At 38.4% G+C, this 23,548-nt stretch overlaps 1 long non-coding RNA gene across 5 annotated transcripts; it reads right to left on the bottom strand.

Moving 5' to 3' along the window:
* Nucleotides 1-2,522: 2,522 nt before the first annotated feature.
* On the bottom strand, nt 2,523-17,879 carry LOC126680362 (uncharacterized). 5 transcript variants are annotated; one of them, XR_008790683.1, is made up of 4 exons: nt 17,645-17,879; nt 3,101-3,986; nt 2,887-2,961; nt 2,523-2,775 (listed from the first exon to the last, which is right to left on the bottom strand). It is a non-coding gene; the product is annotated as an uncharacterized LOC126680362 (long non-coding RNA). The 5 variants fall into 5 exon arrangements; XR_008790684.1 differs by having other exon boundaries at nt 2,887-3,153; nt 3,233-3,986; XR_007641117.1 differs by having other exon boundaries at nt 2,887-3,329; nt 3,695-3,986.
* Between the last annotated feature and the right edge of the window lie 5,669 nt (nt 17,880-23,548).

Raw genomic sequence — 23,548 nt, 5'->3', positions numbered from 1 at the left:
CAAAGACCATGACTTGGAGTTATTAAGGTTTACATGACTTAGAGTCATTAAGGTTTACATGACTTAGAGTCATTAATATTTACATCTTGTGAAGATGGGCCTTAGATATAGTTGTCAATGACACTAGTGCAAGTGGAAGATTGTTAGTAGTATATACCCTAGGGCCATTTGATCGTGTATATTTATAGAATTAATCCCAATGGCAAAGATATATATGTTCTATTTGAACTAAGTGTCTCATCAACTAAGTGTTCATGTATTACGTATTGTCCTTATCACATTGTGATAGAATCTATTCTTAAGGTGTTAAGAATATGAGTGACAGATTCTATTATACAAGTGATCTAAATAACCGTTCACGATCGATGGGGTACTGCGAATAAGGGCATCGCATTATCCCGGTAAGATTGCCACCTCTATTTATTCTCCTGATTAGTAAAGAGTTACTAATTATAGGAAGTAGTGAGTCTCATACTACTTGATGGGGATCAGAATAAACATGTGGACACTCAAGGTGTTGAGTGAGTCGAACAAGTGACGCTAGATGACTTATACATGGTAATTCATTAAAGTCAATTTAATGTCATCTAGTTCATAATTGTACATATGTCCTTTGACTTGCGATGACACTATCTTGTATATAGGTGATTAGAGTTTGATACTCCTTAACAATAGATCTTTCATGAGCTAGGGCCGCGGGATGTGTTGGCTCTAGTTAGTTGTATATGGAGATAGGGGTTTAACCTAGAAAGGATTCATCACTCTAGATGAACGGAGACAAGATTCTATGCTATATCAAATTATTCTTGATGGATGATAAAACCTGCGCAGGTGTATATGACTTACATAGAAAATTGTTTCTAGTGGAAGTCATATTTATCAAGAATTAGAACTGAGAGATGAGGTCATATAATCAAGACATACAGTGTTTGACTTAACCGTGACACTAGTCGAGATTGGAATCTAAGATGAAGGGAATTTTGAGTGTACGGTAATTATGAACATTGGTTCAAAAAGAATGCATCGAAACATTCATCTCTATTTGGGGGTCGTGATATGTTGCTAGACGTCACTCTCGATCTACGAGAATTAGTAATTAAATGGGATTTAATTATTTAATATAAGAAAGGCGTTTCTTATGTCTCTCATTGCCATATAGATGTGAACCTAGTTAGTCACACACAATAGAGTTTGCAACCGATTGAGTTTACAAAAGATCAATTTCATATGGATACTAGCATATCTCGGAAATTCATCTAAGATGAAAAACAAGTACAAATTATGAATAATTTATAAGAGTTATAAATTAGTAGGAACCTAATTATATTTTAACCAAGTTTTATGATTAAAAGGCTTAAGTAATTAATTAGTGTAATTAATGATACTTAAATCATTAATCATAAGCTAATGGAATGATGATGTCATGGTGATGATGTAATGAGGTATGCTTATGTCATATATGCGATGTCATATGATGGCATCACCTATATGATGTCACCTATGTGATGTCACCACATGAAAGGTGTCATGTGGTGGCAACACCTTTGCTTGGTGTGTGACACCTAGCATGCAAGGTGTTGCATTCTTAAGACATGCTCTAGCCTATAAATAGACCATGTCCTTGCTCATTTCAACACACCACACAACACACATCTCACTACAAAGTTGTAGAGAGAGAAAGCACTTGAAGGAGTTCAAGTAGTCATCAATCACGGGAAAAACTTGGCGACGCTTTTCATACATCCGAGTAAGGTCGTAATCGGGGCGAGAGTTTGAGCTTAGGGCTGCTCGGCAAGAGGAACTCTTGCAGGATTACTTCAAGACGAGGATTCAATCGGACGCATACTCGTGTGGACGAGCTTAAGGTCGCCGTACTTTTGGGACTACAAGAATCGTTGGAGAATCGACATAGGTATTCTTCTTACGATTCTTAGATGCGTGCTTTAATTACTAAATGCTACGACGATCCATTTGTTGATGATATGATCAACTTCAGGATTCAGATTGTTGGAATTTCGATTTTGAATTGAAATATACGATCCGGACCCGCGCGTCCCGCTGCGCCGACAGTTTATTAGGTAGCATGTTCCAACTAAGAGCCATAATATAAAAACAGTTTGAAATATACGTACAGTATATTTAATATTAAAATAACAATTTACTTAATAAAGCGGTAAATAGTAAGTACAAACTCACTGCTTGCTAATCCACGTGATAACCGGCAAGCAACTAATCCTGGTTCGCCTCTAGAGCACGAACAGTAGACTAGTCTAGACAAATAAAATAATTATTAAAAACAGACCCTAACTCTAGAGAGTACTGGACACCATATATGACTAGCACAAATAACACGTCGGAATAAAACAATTTAGAAAAACACAAAAATACCCAATATATATAAAACATATAAAGGAGAAGTGAAAAACACTGTACATTGTACAGTAACTTCACTTTCCCTTTATGTCCCTCTAATTTGCCTTCATATTTTTCAGTTTTGGTGCACATTTGGTAAATTCCAGGAATACACCATACAAATGCCTACTTTTTTCGTGTATAATTTCAAAAAAACCAATACAAATTTACAACTTTCTACAAATTTGTCTTTATATAATCATTAGCATTTCTTTTCTATTTACTAAAGAGCCACTAAAATCTACATCTTCCCTTCCAGTCCTTCATTGTTTGTTAGCTTTGGACAGCACAGTGTTGGGTTTTATCAGTCCTTAAAGGACTTTTGCTTCATTACTATCTTACAAACTGCCACATCATACTCCCCTGCAATGAAATAGAAATTCCCAGCCAGAAGCAGATAAAGAGGGACAGAAATAATCGAAGACACCGAATAAGTTTCATACAAAGAAGATTACTTTGAAATAAGCATCCTACCTTCAGGGAGGACCGTTTCTGCATGGCCGTTGGAGCAAGCATGATAGGAATTGAAATCTTGAATACATTCTACTGCTGCTTGATTAAGTGCACGAGTTTCCAGTATATAAGTAAAAACAGTTTCCAATTGAAAGAAGAAGCACATGCAGACAATTTCATGAGAAAAAAAGTAGGGAGAAAGGATTAAATATATATAGATGGTTGGATTTCGTACAGGGATGGGCAGGCTTTTCCTAGACTTAAGTTTGCAAAACCAACCTATTCATCCTGAAATACAAATCAAGAAAGTTCAAAATAGATAGCAGTGAGAGTACAAAGTTGCTATGCAATAGGAAATTAATATTACAGGCACGAGTTAATTTCATATTCAAAAAAGCATAACCGGCACTTTAAGCCTCATGTTAATCCACATGGCTTGCTCCCAATCCTGCTGTCTTCAGCTGCTTCATTTCGCACGTTAGAAAGATTAGTAGTCATTCTGAGAATTCCACTTCATTAAAAACCAATTGTATAATCTTCAACAAATCATCATTAGATCATGTAATCATCAAATGCAATTCTAGGCATTTATCATGGATGTAGTTTACAGAATAAGAACAGTTTTCCACCAAAGTTAGTTTATACTTTTGTTAATTTTTGACAGTATAATTAAACTACTAAACAATGGTTCTTTGTATACCTTAGCGTTGTATATTTCTAAATCCTGAGAAAAAATGGTAAAACTTTAAACTGGTATCACATAATAGAGATAAGAAGAATGTGGAAGAAGAAAAAAAAATAAAAAAAAATTAGGAGTGTTGGTGCTGACCTGACCTGTCTGGTTGGATTTATTGCATTGTGTAGGCAATGTTATGGCTGGTTGGCAGCTTGATTTGGGGAAGGAGCCAGCTGTTAGTGTTATGACTCATCACTTAGATGATTTGGCAATGGTTCTTCACATGGATGACATGGCAATACAGGGTTGTTGACTTGAGGTCTTCGTAATGGATAATATTTAGGTGTACATGTGGATGCTTCTTATTGGTGCTGGCCTCCCAATTTTCAGGACATGTGCATCCCTTCTCAGCCACTTATTATGGCTGTGAATTTACTGATTAGCCCTGCAAAAACAGTATAAATAAGAGCTATTGCTGGGACATATAACTTGTGCAATCACTTTAGGTAAGTTTCCAAATTTAGGAAAGATAAAAGTTACTTTGTACAAACATTCTTTTTGTTTGGCTGTTTATATCTTTTTTGATGTAATTGCAGGAAAAAACACTTCGAGCTTTCCTCTTACCAGCTATAAAGGTATGTCATCTTCTATTTTTTTGTTAGTCACAATGATTCTAGGTTTTCTGTCTGTTTTTCTATAAACTACTTACCTTTTGTTTTTATGATTACAGGTGAGCAGAAGCATAAAGAGTACAACGCAACAGTAGGATATCAAATCTTCTTTTGTTATTCCGTGTTCTATTTTCTAACTCTTAGTTGCTGATTTTTTTGTGGCATTTTATTTTTCTGGAAAAAAGTGTGATTCAGACAGAACAGTTGGTAAAAAAAAGGTTAGCATCCTTAAATCTACAATTTGACTTCATGTTTTAGAGTCTATTATTCACACGAACATAAAACTTTCTGTGTTAGACAAGTTACAACATTTTCACAAAATTGCATCTTTACAAAAGTAGTTTAACTGTTTTCAAATAGTTCACATCAAACATTTTAAAGATGCAAAAAATATCTAAGTCATATGACTTTGTTTATCTAGATGCCTCAACTCATAATAATGTAACTCAGATACTTGAGTTGCTTAATCTAGAGAAGCATAATCTAGAGAAGCATAACTCAGATATTGTAACAGTTGTGTGGTTCTTGTGTGTGGCAAACAACAATGATGTTCTCCTATGGTGTTTCTACTACTGGCCCTATTGTTTGAGATGTGTGTGATAATTACGATAGTATTGAAGTAGGTAAAGAGCTTGCTGCCCAAATTGCCTTTGAATTCCTAAAAAACCATTACGGAGTTGAGGTGATTGACTATAACAAAGTACGTGTTGATGTCCTGACTAAGAACTTTGAAGGCCTTACTGCCCATTACAAAGGACAAGAAGTTTTATACACAAACATATGCCTAAGATATAAGGACTTAAAACAGAAATACAGAAAATTTGATGAGAAAATGGCTAAGCTAAGCTGACCACTTCGGCTGCTCAGGCGAGAATGCCACAAGTTAGTTCACCATAGATGCATGGTGAATTTTTTGGGTCTTATTGTGAATTTATTGGACCATTAGCTACTTAGAGGTTTGAACACTTTGATAGCTTTGTACTGACCTTAGTATGAAAAAAAAGAAGCTATGACTATCGTTTACAATAGAATTGAAAACTAGGTTAAGTTTATCAAAAAATATATACTAGAACATTAGAATTTGCATGGAGTCTACAATACACACAAAATGTACACATAAAAAACTAGGCCAATAATCTAATTGAAAAACTGGGTTAAGTTTACCAAAAAAAATATACTAAGACATTAGGATTTTCATGGAGTTCATAATACACACAAAATATACACATAAAAAACCAGGCCAACAATCTAAAAAGACTTGCACGGTGCTAGCAATGCAGTAGTTGGCATGCATCATCATTTATACTTTTCATTTGGTTAATGGTGCTTTCACTAATTACTCATAATTACGTTGTCTAATTAGTTTTTTTTTCTTCTAAAAGATTATCCAACACTTCAAATTTCTTACTTTCACAAAATTTTCAGCACCAAAAGACCTTCACTTCTCTTGCATAATCCAGCTACACTAAATTCATGGCTTTATGTCAAACCCATTTGTTTCTAAGCTGTTTATGCCAAATTTATCCAGCACTCAGTTCAGGGTATTAAGTGAAAAGGTCACAGACTGAACACAAGATAATAGCAATTAGAGTTTGTTCGCCTGGAAATATTCCGGACTCGAATCTTTGAATTTATAATTGGGATCGGTTTGAGGTCTGATACTTTAACGAACTTACGTAGATATTCACAGGGCTTGTTTGGTTAAAAACACTTAATCACGTGATCTAAGAAGTAATAATCTGGGAGTTAAGAACTCAGGCGAGATTAATACCGAAAACTACTCCTAAATTAAAACAATCCGGAGATTGCGAGATAAAAAGCACTGGGCTTGGTTTTTGATTGATTGATTTGTTGATACAAAAATAATAAAGCTCTGAGCTACTTATAGCTCCTCATAATCAAGACTCCTAATTCAACTAGGACTAAGACTCTGAAAGAAAATCACTCCTAATGAGCTACAAACTTCTAATAAAATAGAAAAGGCAATAATAATAAAAAAGGCTTTCTTTTGGGCCTGACCCCTTTGTAAGCCCACACGAAACTCTTGACCCAGCAACCCTTTTGGGCCGGTGCAAACAATGCCCCCAACAAGATTGAAACGTTTATTTTCGGGCTTGTTCTTGCCTTAGTCCTGCTTTCAATAACACTCGGCCCAACATTGAAGCCCAAATTCCTGCAAGCAAAATTTTAATGGGTTGCGCATCTATTGACTTCTCGGTACCCCCTTGATGCCACGTCCTTGCCAGCTGTTCTCCATGATGGCACTTCTTGGCCCCACGACCTTTCGGCTTCTTCTGATTTTGTCTTTTAAGAAACACAACATCTCATTTCCTCATTCACCTACTTTCTCTGCATTTATCGAGCTTTCTCTCTCTTCAGCAATTTCAAGTACTTCAAACCTTCTCCTGGTAAGCGTTCGCCTTTGTTCTTTCACCCCTTCGAATCGCCCTTATTTGATTACTCGCCTAACTGCAATACCCTCGTTTCAGTTTCCAATGGCTGCTCCCAATGATGCTATCGCCACTCAAGTGACCGACAAGATGAACGAGATCCATGCTGCTGCTCCGAACACAGACTTTCAGGTAATAGTCAAAACCAACGATGACAAGGAATGTGTCGGACCCATCCTTGTTTCGCCCAGCCACCTGTGTGAGATAGCCACTCCATTTCACGAAGAAGTCCCACCACGCTTTTCGCTCCCCCATCAGTCTTCCATCTGGGTTAAAACTATGTTCAGAAACTGGCCGATTGGTCATAAAGGGTATCAAGAATGGGTAAACAGATTGAAGCCACACTTCGGTCAGTTATGGAAAGATGTGGGAATTTATGACATGATCGGCCTATGCAAAGCGAGTAGACCCATTGCGAAACATTACATCATGGGTGCCTCCCTGTTCTGGTCGACCGCCGTCAACTGCTTCTGTTTCAAATTCGGCATGATGACTATAACGCTCCTTTATATGGCGACCATGCTGAATATCCCTGTTATCGGCGAGCGCATTTCGCCCAACTTGGACGCCGATATTCCAGTTTTCAAACTGACAAAAGCCCAAAGGAGTTATGGACCTTTCGTCAACCTCTTCAAGGGCGAAGAGCATTACAAGCCAGACATGCGAGAGCATATCGCCTTTCTTGCATTTTTTATAGCAAAATACGTCCTCTGCACTCCGTCATTCAGGGTCACCACTGATTGCTTCACCCTCGCCACTGTTCTCGCCGAAGGCCGCAAGTGTAATTTGGGAGAATTCATGCTTGCTCACTTATACAGAAGCCTCAATGAAATCGCCCCGCATGGCGATAAAAGGGTTTTCCAATGCCCAAGCGGTCCCCTATGGGTTTTACAGTTATGGCTCGCCCTTTACTTCCCATAATTATTTGAAGTCGGTCCTCAGATCAAGGCCGAATTATGTGGTTACCAACTCATCGCCGCAGGGACTCGCTTTCCCCATGTTCTGGATGTCTTGGAAGTTTTCAACAACTCCATAAGGGCCCCTGAGTTGTTTTTCCCGGTTTTGTCCCTTAAATATCCCCCTTCCTGGTTATTCCTCGCTTGGGACTGTGAAGATTCGGATGAAGCAAGGGCCGATCCACAACTCAAACGTGGCGGTCAGTACTGGGGCAGTTCTTTGAAATCTCGCAACCTGGTCGCCGGTCTAGAGTACAATCGCAGTAGTCTAGAGGCGTATTGCCTTAATTACGTCGCCCGTCAGTTCGGTTTTTGCCAAGGAATTCCCTGTCCTTTATTAATCTCCGTCAATAATCGCGGGACCTACAGACCCTCTTTAGAAGATTACCTTGATCTCCAATTTATTTGTCGCCTGAACAGGGCTTACCTTCCTCCTATCTCCGAAATATCTCGCCCTTCTGTGTCTCCAACCCATACCCCTGAATACGATAGCTGGTGGGCTTCGGTCACAGAGTCCTACTTCGACCTTTCGCCAAAAGAAATCCTCAGCCTTCATAATTTTTCTTTACCTCCTTTATCTCGGAACCCTACTCATGCCAATCTGTTTCTTTTGCAGGCACCAAAACGAGCCAAATATGAAGGTAACCTCTTTCTCCTTTATGAAATAGCTAAGTTTGAACGTTTCTATATATTTAAGTATGACCCGTTAGATCGCCCCGGTATGAACTTAAAAATGCAAAAACATCGGCGAGAAACTAGGTTGAAATATGATGAAAAAATGAAAAAAATCTGGAAAGAACACTATGAGCCTAAGTATTCGTATGAATTTTACCTCGCCCATATTCGCCCTAAGTTTATGTATAAAAGCCCACCAGTACCAAAAGTCAACATGTCCACCGTCGACCCCATTAAATTTCCTAAGAAAAGGGCGAAAAAACGTAAACTTGAGATAACCAGTGAAGGTGTGACTTATACAGGCATCAGATGCCCTTCTGATGCCGAGGCGATAGCCGAACTGGTCAAAACCGGTTATAATAGAATACTAGGTAATCTCATTGAGTCCTTTCGATAACTTGTCCAAAGTCGCTGTTCTAACTATGTTTTCTTTCAGTGGGCGTCCCGAAGTGGAATAAGGGCGACGTTTTTGATACTGACGGCGAAGAGAACACAGAGCCGAAGAAAGCCAGAGCAAAGCGCCCCGCTAGCAAGAAACCATCCAAGAAAGAGCCCAAGATGAAAAGGGCGAGGAAAGAGACATCTGGGTCTCGGATGTTCGACCCATCTCCCAATGAAGTTCCCCCTACGCAACCTTCTAGCGCGCACTCATCGTCGAGGGGCGATACTGAAACTGCGGATGAGCAGACTGGTGATGAGGGTCGTTCGGTTCGTCCGTCACCTTCGACCAAAACTGACGAGACTCCTACCGTCTCCCAGATGCTGACCTTCTCGCCGTTGCCCATGCTGCTATCACCTCAGAGCTCTTCGCTGGCTAACCTTCCAGCACGCCTTGCTGCAAAAACTAAGGTACCCTAGATTTGTTTTTCATTGCCTTATAGTAGTCTGGCAGCTGATATTTTACTGTGGAAAAACCTGGCAGATACCAGTTGAGTCCTCGGACCAACAAGACATTGCGGCCAAGGCGGCAGCCTTCCTGGATTCGAATAGCGAAGATGAAGATTTGCCGACACCTGAGGGCGAATCTTTGGTCGAAATTTCCAGCGGCCCTACTGAAAACTGGGGCGATCACTTGGACGTAGTTGCTGAACTGAAGTCCCAAGGTACCTCTATTTTCAAGTTGCCGAGAGATTTTGAAAGGCTGAAGACATCTTCTACTATTCTGGCTGACGCTCCCGCCGAAGTTCTAAGTGAGAAGGCCCGTGGTGCCATGGCCAAACTGTCTGCCTCACTTCCTGCTTTTCAGAAGATATACGATGAATCAATGGCGATTCAGTCTGAGCACAATGAACTATCACTTCAGGAAGCTAAGGCGAGGGAAAGGCTGGAAGAGTTGAAGGTGACTGTGAACTCGGCGGTTTCTTCTCTTACCACCCGTCGAGATCGCGCCAAAGAGCTCGGTGAGAAAATCGCCGCTATGAAACTTGAGCTCGAGGCAGAAGAAAAAGGCATCGGCGAGCTGGAAATTTCAATGGACAAGAATCTGCTCGAGAGCGTCGATGTCAAGAAGAGCCGCAGCCATTTGAAGCAACGCCTTGCAAAAATGAAGCCCAAAGTAGATGAAGCCTGCAAATCGTTCAATACTGTTCGCAGCAAAATTGGCGATATTTTCATTCATTTTTAGGCTTTTTTAGCTAAGAACAATATTTTTTCTCATTTTCCATGTTAGTGTTCTGAATATTATTACTTTTTGATCGGCTTGGGGCCGTATCTCTCTATGAATTTTAGTACCTCAGATCGGCCTTGGGGCCGTACCTTTTTATTTTGGTAATTTTAATGTTTATTCAGCCAGAGGGCCGAAAGTTTTACCATTATTTACTTGTGTTATTTTCTGATTATTCTCATATTATCGGTCCGCATTTGGTCCGATACAAAATGATATTATTTATTAAAAACAATTACAAAATGTTGAGAAAAACGGAGGACCCGTTGAAAAAACTCAACTAATGTGAACTACCGAAACATAAATGGTACTACCAAATGATCAGTGTTTACATAATGTGGCCGAACACCCCATGAATTTTCACGCTCCAGGATGTTCGGCGGAAATTTATAACCGATATTATTCTTCGGTGGCTCTAAACAACCGACGGTCTACGCCATCCCAACAGCTAGGGACGTATTTTTTTAGGAATTGACCGTTGATCGCCCTGTCGTGTTCTTCCCCATCAATGTTTGCCAACAAGTAAGCGCCGCCTGTTAACTTATTGACCACGATAAAGGGGCCTTCCCAGTTCGGGCTCCATTTGCCAAGCCGAGTATCTTTATGGCCGATAGGCAAGACTGCCTTCCAAACTATGTCGCCCACCGTAAATATCTTTCGTTTTACCCGTTTGTTATAAGCCCTCTCGACCCTTCTTTTCTGGGCTTCAAGGTGATCTAACGCCGTCAACCGTTCTTCGTCAAGGTCAAGAGAATCTATCACCATTTTATCGAAGTAATCTTCTTTGGACAATTTGCTCTGGTACCTGCGGCGAGTAGACGTGACTGACAGCTCCATCGGCAACATAACATCATAACCATACACTAGCCTGAAAGGCGAGGTTCCGGTAGCTGACTTCTGGCTGGTTTTGTTCGCCCAAACTGCTTCTGATAAGAGCACGTGCCATTGCCTTGGGTTTTCTTCAATCATCTCCTGGACTATAAGTTTGATAGCTTTGTTCGTAGCTTCGGCCTGTCCGTTAGCTTGGGCGTAGTATGGTGTTGAATGTAACATTTTAATCTTCATCTGAGAAGCCCACCAAACAATATCGCCTCCTGTGAACATTGTCCCCTGGTCAGTGGTTATTGATTCGGGTAATCCATGTCTGTGGACGATATATTCTTTGAAGAATTTGATCACGGCCTCTTGCGTTGGTGATTTCAAGGGTTTGGCCTCGACCCACTTGGTGAAGTAGCAAGTGGCGATGATAACGAAAGTGTGGCCGTCTGACGAGCCAGGGTATATCTTCCCTATGAGGTCGACCGCCCATCCTCTAAATGGCCAGGGCTTGATGATGGAGTGTAATTCCTCGGCCGGGACATGTTGTATAGGGCCGGCTTTCTGACAAGCTTCGCACCCCTTAGCGTATCTTATGCAGTCTTGTTCCATCTTCGGCCAATAGAAGCCATATTTATGGATTAACCATCTCATTCTAGGGCCCGCTTGGTGAGCACCGGCTATTCCTTCGTGAACTTCGGCCATTGCTAGCATTGCTTCCTTAGGGCCGATACATCTGAAAAGTAACCCTTCAAAGCCCTTTTTATATAGTTCGCATGCTAGAACTACATAGTTTAGTGCCAAGGTTCTCAACCTTCTATTCGTATGGTCTGGCTTCTCAAACCAATTTAATACTTCGCTTCTCCAATCTTGGTTAACATCAAGTTGGTAGGCCGAAAATATCCTTTCGTCGATGGTGATGCCCCCAGTATGTAGATTTGGCATATTTCTTTCTATTGTGTTCAAGCAAAGACTCGTTTTGTAGCCACTACCATGCTGGGCTAAATCATTCGCGACAACATTATCGGCTCTCTCTGTGTATTCCATCCTTGTGTCCTGAAAGCCTTCGATGAGATGCTTTGCCTTATTGCAATACCTTACCAGCAGTTCGGATTCGCATTTGAATTCTCCAATTACTTGTTTAATGACCAACAACGGATCGCCTTTGACGTTGATTGCTTTTGCCCCCCAGTTCGGCTAGGATTTCAAGGCCGAAAATTAGGGCTTCGTATTCCGCCTGATTGTTGGTACACTCGAAACTGAGTTTGAATGATAGACGGTACGATGCCCTTATAGGCGAGATAATATGCACTCCGGCGCCTGCCCCTTGGCTAGTCCTGGATCCATCGAACCACATCTCCCATGCAGCTACAGCCGATTGTTTTTTCCGCAAAAGTAATGCCAGGATGATCGGCTAAAAAATCCGCTAGTACCTGCCCTTTGACTGCCTTCTGGGGGACATACACCAATGTAAACTCGGACATTGCTATCGCCCATTTCCCAATCCGATTTCTTAAGTATGGTTTCGATAGAACATACTTAATGATATCGGTCTAGGATAACACGTACACCACTACCGGCAGCATATAGTATCGCAGCTTGCAACACGTAAAGTATAGGCACAAACACATTTTTTCTATATCGGTATAGCGAATTTCTGTGTCTGTCAGTCCTCGGCTCAGATAATAGACTGCTCTTTCGACTCCATCATCCTCTTGGGCGAGCATACAGCCTAGGGATTTGTGCGCGGCCGATAAATATAGCAATAGTGGTTTATTTGGCTTTGGAGGGGTCATCACCGGAGGTCTTGCCAAGTAACTTTTCAAATCGTCAAACACCCTCTGTTGCTCGTTCGTCCATATCCACACATCGGTCTCTTTTCCTCTTAGCAAAACACTCCAGCTGCGAAGTCGGCCTGCTGTGTTTGCTATGAATCTCCTAAGGAAATTGATCTCGCCGATGAGCCTCTGGAGCTGCTTCTTAGTTTTTGGTGGTTCAGCATTGATTATCGCCTTGGCTTTGTTCTTGTCTATTTCTACCCCCCGCTGGTGAACCAAGAAACCTAAGAAGTTTCCAGCCGAAACACCGAATGCGCATTTCAGAGGATTCATCTTCAACCCATTACATTGTATTCGTTCGAAACCTTTCCGAAGGTCGGCCAAATGGACTTCGCCGGTATTTGACTTGATTACAACGTCGTCGATGTAAACTTCAAGGCAGTCAAGGCCTCTGAACATCTTGTTCATCGCCCTCTGATATGTTGCCCCCGCGTTTTTCAAGCCAAAGGGCATCACGACCCATTCGTACGCCCCGATCGGCCCGGGGCATCGAAAGGCTGTTTGGAGATGTCCTCTTTGCTGATTGGGACTTTGTTATACCCAGAGTGTGCGTCGAGGAAACTGAGTATCGTGTGTCCTGCTGCCCTGTCTATTAGCATATCGGCTACGGCATAGGGTATTCGTCTTTAGGTGTTGCCAGGTTGAGGTTCCGAAAATCTACGCATACTCTTAGCTTTCCATTTTTCTTCATCACTGGTACGATGTTAGAAAGCCATTCGGTGTACTGGGCTTCCCGAATAAACTTAGCATCTTCCAACCGCTTAATTTTGTCCTGGATAAGTGTATCCACTTCCCTAGACATTCCCCGGGGAGGTTGCCGAAATGGACGAAACCCACTTTTCAATGGGAGCTTATGCTCGGCGATATCAGGATCAAGGCCCGGCATTTCATCATACGACCAGGCAAAACAGTCGCGGAACTCAATGAGTAGGGCGACCAGTTGCTCTCTGAATCCCTCGTCCAGTCCCGCATTGATATATATAGGCTTAGGCGATTCATCTGTCCCCAGATTGATTTCGAGGAGGTCGTCATGTACTTGGGCGAGATCATCTTCTAACTTCCCGGTTGCCAACCGTATGTCCCCAATCCGCAACGATCCTGTTGGGTCTTGATCTTGGTCCTCGTAGATGCATTCGGCCGATGTAATATCATACAGCGAGGTTAACTGTCTAATTTTCTCCCTCAATTCTTCATGTCGTGCTATCATTTTGAATCTCTGAGGATGGTGGATCGGCCTTTGCCCCCGAGGGTCACTGATACAGGCCGATCTGAGTTAACAAGCAGGCGAGGGACGCTCGTCTCTCCTTTTGAGCTGAGGGATTGTATGTTGCGCACTTCCTCATCATATAAACGTGCTTCAAGCACATTGTGGTCTTCGCCGAAGGGGTTGGGGTCGCCCTGAACAACTTCGGCCTCGCCGTCGTCTCGCCATATGAAGAGCATTTGATACATGGTCGACGGTATACACATGTTAGAGTGTATCCAATCGCGGCCGAGCAAAATGTTGTAGTTGCTCCGGGCGTTGACCACGAAAAACCCTTCTTCGGTTTCTACTCGCCCTACCTTGATTCGGAGGGTGATGTACCCTTCAGCCGGTGTCTCGCCTCCCGCGAAGTCAGTCATATAAACATCAGTCGGGTCGAGCTGATCCCGCGTTATGCCCAGTTTTTTGAGCATTTTCGCCGGTAGTATGTTAACGCCAGCCCCGTTATCAATAAGGACCCTGTTAACCGATACCCCGTTCAAATCGGCCTTGATGTACAGTGGCCGAATGTGCCTAGTCATCCTTGTTGGAGGCTTGCTAAGAGATACTACCGCGGTACTATCGGCGCTATCTCCTTCCGGCACGATTACGTCGCCTTCCAATGTCGCCTTCTGCCCTGGCTTACTCCTGTATGAGTTGGGGAGCGTGACCACCTTCACTCCGTATTCGTCCCTCACCACCGGGACCCAAGCTTTCAACACTCCCTTTTTGTGCGAGACGATGACCTCACGGTCTTTGGGTAATCTTGCCTTAAGCTGGCCGTCCTGATGTGATACGAGTACGTCCTTATAGGACGATCGGCCGCCAGAATCTACGTCATCCTCGTTGACTACTGCCGTGACGGCCACATCGGCCACTTGTTTCTCGCCTTTTGGCATCCATACCTTCCTTACTTTGGCATTTCGCCTATCAGGTGATTTGGTCTCCATATCGGCCTGGTTCCTTGCCCCCAATCTCTCGACAATTGGCCTATTTCCGCGCTGCTCTCTGTGAGCCGATTCTGCCCCGTGATTCGCCCGTGACTCTTGTCGCAGCCTTTGCATTCGCCTCTTCTGGGTTTTCGTCATACGAGGGGTCTCCTCCGTTGGCCGAAATATCCTCTTGAATACGTTAGTGGTAGGCCTCCGCCGTGGCTCATGCCTCTGCCACTGCTCTGTGGGCGATTTTGGTTTAAAGGTCTTGGGATGCTTCCTCGTGTTCTCGCCTTCCTTGACCTTAAAACACGTACTGCATGATGGGCAAGTCATATCTGCAGTGGGCGAGCTGTATCGCTTCCTCTTCTGTAACTGAGGTCGTCCTTTGTCTCCTCGCCACTTTAAACCATCAGTTTCTACTCTCGGCTTGGGCCTTCTAGGGTTCCACTTGCTTTGTATCTTCCCTTGCTCTAGGTAGCTATCAAAGTGGGGCCGAACGGTGTTAATAGACACGTATTTAGCATCGGCCTCTTTCTTCGTTGGGAAGAGAAGTTTTCCTTCGTTAATCGCCTTCTGGATCACGTTTCTGAAATTTACGCAATTGTTCGTACTGTGCCTCCAGGAATTGTGGTACTTGCAATAATCTTTACCGACCAGCTCCTCCGACGGTGGAATTGCATGACCTTCGCTTAAGGCGATCTGTCCATCCTTCAACAAGGCATCGAATATGTCGTCCGCTTTGGTCAGGTCGAACGAATACTCCTTTTGTACCACCGCAGTTTTATTTCTCTTAACAAAGCCAGGCTTTCGCAAGGCCGAACATTCCAGGGGTTTCGTTCCCAAAAATTCGGCCATGTTGACTTCATCTTCGGAACCGCTATCCTCGCTGTCAGACACCACGGCCACGTCAAGCTGGTCTTTGTAATAGGTTCCTTTAGATGCGCCTCTCCTCTGTTCTTTCTCCTGGAGGAGTCTTTCGTAGCTCGTCACCCTGTTCGTCAGCTCGAACAAGTCACGAGACCTGTGGCCCTCGAAGTGCTCCCTCATGAAGAAACTCATCCCTCTTACCACCATCGGTACGCAATCGGCCTCTGACATTTTGGTGGAGCACCTAGTCCTGAGGTTTCTAAATCGGCCGATATACTTTTCTGCCGATTCGCTCGGTAGCTGTGAGATTCGGGCGAGGTCGGCCAGGGTGACATCAGGCAGTGCCCTGTAAAACTCCTCATGGAAGAGGATTTCGAGGTCCTTCCATGTGTCCACCGAATTGGGCGACAATCTAGAGTACCACGTAAACGCCATTTTTGTCAAGGAGCTTGCGAAAAGCCGGAGCTTCCAGAAATCGTGAGCAGCTGCTTCGCCGCATTGGGCCGAAAACCGGGCGACATGTTCAACCGTAGATTGCCCCTTCTCCTCGCCCGAAAATAGACTAAACTCCGGCACTTTATACCCCCTTGGGAAAGGATATAACTTGTCGATCCAGTCTGGGTATGGTTTCATGTACGATGGGCGAGGCATAGGTCGCAGGTCCACCCCGAGCCTCTCTAGCATGTCCATGAGTTGCCCCTGATTGTATATACTCGGATCGCCTCCCTCAGAGCATGATCGTTCGCCCACGTTGGGCTCCTGGGTGTTGGCTCCAGTAGCTCCCCCTTGTGGTCTAGCTTCGCCTTATGGGTTTGACGAGCTTGCCACCGGGTGATCGGCCCTTCCTGAGAATTCGGCCTCGTTCCTCGTCAAGAGCTTAACGGAACCATATGTATATCCCATCTTGTTGGGTTGTTGTTCGGCTGAACCACCTGGTTGACCAAAACGGCTCGGTGTTTGGTTCTGTTCGGCCCTCCTGTACCCCTGATCGGCCGTGGATTGCCCAGAAAATAATCGCCCCAGGTTTTCCATTGCCTTGTTGAGGCCGTCCAAGTTCCCTTGGATCTGCCTTTGGACCGACGTTTGTTCGGCCATGATGTTCCTCATTACTTCGGACATCTGATGCATAGCACCGTCGAACATCTGCTTGTTCTCCTGCGCTATCTCGCCCCTCATGGCCGAGAAATCGGCCTGTGATAAAGAAAGGCGAGAAGGAGGAAGCTGACGTGAGTAGTCAATCATATCATCGGTCGCGTCGTCGATCTTGTCCTTAGGCAGGTTCCCCTCGGTATCCGTTGTATTCGGCACCTTGCTTGATTGGTTCACCTGTTTGTCCTTGGCCATGGTTTCCGATCTATCCGAATCTGATTCGTCTACTATGTCACCTTCCTTCCATTGTTGTCAGCGTATGGACCGAGCGTGCCTGGAATCGTCCTTAAAGTCCGTTTTTGTGCTAACCATAAACTTTTCCCCAGTGGAGTCGCCAAAAGATGTTCGCCTGGAAATATTCCGGACTCGAATCTTTGAATTTATAATTGGGATCGGTTTGAGGTCTGATACTTTAACGAACTTACGTAGATATTCACAGGGCTTGTTTGGTTAAAAACACTTAACCACGTGATCTAAGAAGTAATAATCTGGGAGTTAAGAACTCAGGCGAGATTAATACCGAAAACTACTCCTAAATTAAAACAATCCGGAGATTGCGAGATAAAAAGCACTGGGCTTGGTTTTTAATTGATTGATTTGTTGATACAAAAATAATAAAGCTCTGAGCTACTTATAGTTCCTCATAATCAAGACTCCTAATTCAACTAGGACTAAGACTCTGAAAGAAAATCACTCCTAATGAGCTACAAACTCCTAATAAAATAGAAAAGGCAATAATAATAAAAAAGGCTTTCTTTTAGGCCTGACCCCTTTGTAAGCCCACACGAAACTCTTGACCCAACAACCTTTTTGGGCCGGTGCAAACAGAGTTAAATTTACCAATAATTTTGACAGTAGGGTTAAGCCGTAGGCTTCGTCACCGTCAGCGGCTTTCGTGGTGATGAAGAAGCCGAAATAGACCAGCACTCGCATGAGCCGGAGTAAGGGTACTGTTTTTCCGGGGTGAATGTTGAGTGGGCGGCGGCGTGCTGCGTGTTTTACAAAATATTAGGGTTTGTTTGTCAAGTTGTGAGATGAAAAAGGAGAGCTGCGCTTTGGGCAGTTTAATTCATAAATCATAGGGACGATGACAAAAGTACCTAAAATTTTAAAAATATTTACAAAAGTATCTGTAAACTTTTTTTATTTACAAAAATACGACTGATTTAAAATTAATTACAAAAGTATCAAAAAATGAAAATTAATTACAAAAGTACGATTTGTATAATGTCGGTATAATTATGGTATAATTTTGGAATATTAAAACTATAAATCAGATAATTTAAAAATAATATTTGGTTTATTATTGGTATAATTTCAGTATATTTTTGGTATATTGATTATAAATTTTTATATATATTTTCTAGTTGATAACATGTATTTTTTTTTATGTGTATTTTTCACTATAGTTGGTAATGAACAAGAAAATTTGTATACTCTTGGTATACTGATGGTATAATTTTGGTATATTATTAATTTAATTTTCAGTATACGATTTGATGTAATTTTGGTAAATTTTTATTTAATATTAATAAAATCTCAGTATGTATAATGTTGGTATAATTTTGGTACAATGTTGATATAATGTTAGTTTATTAGTATACTAACATTATACCCACAGTATACACCGTATGTTTGATATTATTTTTTATTTTTTTGTACTTTTGTAAATATTATTAATATTTTTGTAAATGAAAAAAGTTAACATATACTTTTGTAATTATTTTCATTTTTTTTGGTAAATGGTGTAATTTCCTCTAAATCATATCCTGGCAAAAAAAAATTCATAAATCATATCAAATCTTTTTTTTTGTCACATCATATTAAATCTTTACTCTTTCAGAATTATAAAAAAATATATATATATATCTATTAAATAAATATAACTAAATTGTTAAAACGTTGTAGTTTCATCATGACTACCATAATTTCTAAATTTAAAGCGTATAAAATCTAAACTTTTAATTTTGAAATTAATTTAATGATTTGATTATTAACAATTTTTTAGTTAAGAAAAATAGTATTAAAAAATCAAATGTCTTAAAGACTAGGTTATTTCATTTTAAAAATTATATGAAGCAAAATAATTAGTTAAAACATTAACTTTTTATAAAATTAATTTATTATATATGTTTATAATTATATATTATTTATTGTATTGTTTATATGTATAAGCATAAGAAATTGAGAGTTACTTTCTTACTAAAATGTCTTCCGGTTAGAGTTTATTTACATTGTTGGTTAGATATTTTTATTTATTAATTATTAAAAAATCCAATTATACTTACTAATCTACGAAACTAGTCGTAAGTCCGTGCATTTGCACGGAATCTAATTAATAATTATATTTTTCAAATAAATTCATATAAATAATAATTAAAATTTAATATCTTGTAATTTATAAAATAATAAATAAATATTTTATTAAATTTGAAAAAGTAATGAGAATTATTTAAGTGTAATAATGTTTAAAAATTATTATTTTTTATTTAAATTTAAAATTTATAAAAAAATTATTTGGTATAAACATTTTATGAAGTCGGATTCTATTGAAAATTATATATTAATAACAACTTTTAAAAATTAAATAAGTGTTTTATTTAAGTTGAAAACTCATGAAAATACTCTTTTGGTCCCTTCAATTTTATAAATATATAAATTATAAAAAAAATATTTTAAATTTATATAATATTGGGTTCTCTGTTATTTTGGTATAACTCATACGTTTCTATCAAAATACAAAATTACAAAATTATTTTAAAATACGAGTGCAATAAAATCAACAACTTTTAGTTTGAAGTTTATTAGTATTTTGTATTCTTATAAAAATAACTTAAAAATTCATACGATTTATGTAAGATTTCAAGAAACCACACAAACTATAACAATATGTACATGAAAAGAAAAAAAAACAATTAAATTATTGCCTTCTCTTAAAAACATTTGGAATTGAAAAACTTCTGAAACCATATGTAGGATAACCATAAATTGCCTTTGCGTACTTGTTTGATTGAACCATCATGTATAATATAAATTAAGAGAAACCTATAAAATTGCTAACGGATCTTCAATCAAAAGTAAAATTAAATTAGCATATATATAAATACACCATCTCTCTAAAATTTTGTCAAATAAAAATTAAAAATAAATTTAAAAATAAAGTTTAATGTTCTGAATAACCTCGACTTTTTAACATTTTTTAATTTACCCCGACGTTGTAAAATCGTCAATTGCATCCAAATCCACACCACAAGTGTTAAATTGACTCCTTTTCCATTACAAAAAGGTTCAAATAAATCTTTTATTTTGAATTTTTCAAATGAAAAAGAGTTCAAATTAATCATTTATAAAATCTAATTTGTAAAATTGGTACAATTAAAACTCAAAGGTATGTATTTGGGTACAGTGGACGATTTTACAATATGTAGGTGAAATCGAAAAGGTGCTAAAAATCGAGGTTTTTTGTGGCGTTAACCAAAATATAATAATTCAACCGAAATTCTTACTACTATATTTTATGTTGATAAACCAAAATCACTTCATAACCAAAGAATGTAAGCTATGTTCAATAGTGTATATCATGTCGGTTCAAGTTTTTATACAAAATGAAATTTTAAAGTAAATATCTAAAAAGAGACATGACAATATCATGAGTATGGAGGAAAAAATAAATCACGTAAAATTTTTACATTTTTTTTAAGAAGTGAAACTTCTACATTAAAAATTTTATTACACATCATTGTACTACATCTGGGTCAAAGAGCATTGTTGTTATCCTTATCTTTGTTATTTCAACCTTGCACCATTGTGTAATAAAAACTTTCATACCTGTGGTCTCAAGTGACTATAAACGTTGGTGATATACAATGGAGAAAACACATCCCATAAAAAATATTATTGTAATTGTTTAAATAAATCTAATTAAAATTACCTATTGATTTCATGATATGAAATTGTTTAAGTAATTTATATAGAATTGAATAGTTTAAATAGATTAGAGTTAGTAGTTTAGCTAAATTGTTTAAATAAATTGAGTAGTTTAAATAGATTAGAATTATCTAAATTGTAATTTCAATTAAATAATAAAATTAAAATTAGTTGTTTTAAAAAGGTGGGAACTTATGAGAATGCTCTATTTGGTGAGAATCAATGAGAGAGCTTCGTTGATCCTCTCAATTATATAATATATAGATTATATATAAAAAGGATTGCGCTCCTAAATATTTTCATCACAAAATATTAGCTGGGTGCAAACTTTACACTAAATTAAAATCTATTATGGATGACATTAGTTTTTTTAATTTTTTTAATTGGTATTTATATTTTTCATAAAATTGTAGATCATATATTTATTAATTTAGACCATTTAAATAATTTTCATTAAATAATATAATTGATTTGATAATTAATATCCCTACTTGGACTTCTATATATTTAACTTTATTGTCTTTTATCAAACAAATATAATACAATTCAGAATAATTAATGGCTACATAACGGTAAGAAAACGGCTATATTTTTGAGAAAAAAACAAAAATATTCCAAAATAAATCAAATATTACACAAATAGCCAAAATCCAAATTTTTTACATTCATGACAAAATAAGGAGAAAATTTACATTTTCTAACCAACCATTAGATAATAGACACATGGCACACTTAAAAGTAGAAGAAAAGTCAAGAAAAACATGTTAAACAGCTGTCAACAGCTATAAAAACGCGTCAAAACGCGTTAATAATGCGTCTGACACGCGTGTCAGACTAGCGTGTCAGTTACGCATCGGCGCGTGTAGCGTATCAGAATTATTTAAGGAAGTATCATTTATGTATCTTTTATGTATCATTGATGTATCAAAACTTATTTGCAACTCAAATTCAGTTTTTATGATTTTATTTGGTTAATTAATTAACCGATTTTCCTAATTAGACAATTATACTGAATTTTATTATTAGATGAATCTGTTTTAGGTCTCCAAGAACCTAAAAACTTGGATTAGTTGAGGATGTGATTTTGTCATAATGGGTTATATAAATAGCGATATTTAAATTACTTTTGTTCATTGAAAATAATGTATCGGCGATGTATCTACAATATATCAGTTTCTTCAAAATTTATTCGTTGAAAATAATTATTATGAGTTGGAGACCCATTCTAAAAATTATAATAAGTGGTGTATTTATAATGTATTAGCGATGTATCAATGTTGTATATATAATGTATCATTGATGTATCTAATATATATATATAATAACATATACTTAAAAATTGAACCTATTTAAATTTTTGTTAGAGATAGCTAAAAGTTTATGGTAGATCAAGCAATATGTTGTTTATAAGAGCATATGATTTTAAATTTTATAATCTATGGTGTATCTATAAAATTTATTTCGTTAAAATAATCCAAAAAATAAAAATATGGATCTACGATGTATCAACTGTGTATCTATAATGTATCCGCAATTTATCTACAATGTATCATTTATGTATCTTTTATGTATCATTAATGTATCCAAATATATATGCAACTCAACTTCAGTTCTTATAGTTTTATTTGGTTAATTAATCAGCCAATTTCACTAATTAAACAATTGTACTACATTTTTTATTATTGGATGAATTTGTTTCAGGTCTCTAAGAACCTAGAAACTTGAATTAGTTAACGATGTGGTTTTGTCATAATGGGTTTTTTTGAATAGGGATATTAGAATTATTATTTTTTATAGAAAATAATGCATCGGCTACGTATCTACAGTGTATCATTTTCTCCAAAATTTATTCGTTGAAAATAATTATTATGAATTGGAGACTGATTCTAGAAGGTATAATAAATGATGTATATATGATGTATCAACGATGTACCAATGTTGTATGTATAATGTATCGTTTCTGTATCTAATATGTATACATAATAACATGTACATAAAAACTAAAACAACTTAAGTTTTAGTTAGAGACAAATCAAACATATGTTGTTAATAAGAGCATATGATTGTAAAAATTATAATCTATGATGTATCTACAAAATTTATTTCATTAAAATAATCAAAATATGATGTATCAATAATTTATGTACAATGTATCAGTGATGTATATACGATGTATCATTGATATATCCAATATGTATATGCATAATAAACTCAACAAATAACTGTATAATGCCTCCATTACATTTATCATCAGTTGAAGTTAATCTTACACATACGAGTTTATATCAAAAATGTAAATATTTACATTTTTCTGATATACATAACAAATTAAATCTCATAGATAATTCAGATACATCTCAGACACAAATCATGAACATTTTAAAAACATTTTAGATACATCTAAACAACATTAAAGATACGTCTCAAAACTAGCTCATCTACATTCTTCAAAACTAGCTCATCTACATTTTTCAAAACTAGCTTAATGACACCATAGTCGGCACCGGCAGTCACAATACCTTCGGCTGCAAACACTCTCTTCCAACCCAAAACCAAAACCCCACAAACCATTGCACCCAAAACCAGCACACCTTTGATCAACAATTTAAACAACTCTAAAAATATGTATCGACGATGTATCATATACATCTAAAAAATAACACTGATACATCTCATCACCAATTTAGCGACATTCTTTGGAAATAGTCAAAATTTCTTGTAAAAACGACTAAAGCACCAGAACCTGCACAGGTTGTAACCATAATTATAAGAAGAAGAAATAAATTTTCCGTCCAACTAATGGAGAACAATAAGCGC

The sequence above is a fragment of the Mercurialis annua genome, linkage group LG5 (genome assembly GCF_937616625.2).
Source record: "Mercurialis annua linkage group LG5, ddMerAnnu1.2, whole genome shotgun sequence".
In the NCBI taxonomy this organism is placed as follows: domain Eukaryota; kingdom Viridiplantae; phylum Streptophyta; class Magnoliopsida; order Malpighiales; family Euphorbiaceae; genus Mercurialis; species Mercurialis annua.
This window is presented reverse-complemented; position numbering and strand designations above follow the sequence as displayed.